A 668-nucleotide genomic window follows, 5' to 3' on the forward strand; every position below is an offset into this window, starting at 1 on the left:
CGAGTCTCCTGCCTCAGCCTCCCAAGTAGCTGGGACCACAGGCGCCCACCACGACGCCTGGCCAGTTTTGGGTTGCAGCCATCATTGTTGTTTGGTGGGCCTGGGCTGGGGATTCGAACTCTCCACCTTAGGTATATGTGGCTGGCACCTTAGCCACTTGAGCCACAGGCGCCGAGCCCAAAATGAACATTTCTTAGGAGCCTTCTCTTGAACCTCTGTCAATGACTCTGTGCCTTTTCTTCATATTTAAAATGGACCTCTATTCTTCCCCGAGACCTGTACCTGTATCTGCAATGGTCAAAGCCTGCAGGTTCTCTGGCAACATTTTAGAGTGTCATTAAATTCCAGCATGATGTTTAGTTTGCTTCCCATACTGATTCTCATTAATAATTAAGGCAACATCTGATTCCGTGTAGGGACACCGTGACCATTTTAAAGCATCCCACCTTTGAAGACAAACTCATCTGTAAAGGTCTCAGCTGTGCCTGACTACTTCTTTAGCATGTTCTTGGGGAATCCTCTTTGTCTTCTTGACTCTGTCTCAAGGATAGAACGCTACTGTAAATTCTCTGTGCATTTACCAGATGAGAGATTTTATTGACTGACTGGATTTGGTGACCATCTATCACCCTTTCTTCGCAATATTTCCCCCCCCCATTTCCTACCAT

Source organism: Otolemur garnettii, unplaced genomic scaffold (assembly GCF_000181295.1).
Source record: "Otolemur garnettii isolate 467f Iridium unplaced genomic scaffold, OtoGar3 scaffold00262, whole genome shotgun sequence".
NCBI classification, from domain to species: domain Eukaryota; kingdom Metazoa; phylum Chordata; class Mammalia; order Primates; family Galagidae; genus Otolemur; species Otolemur garnettii.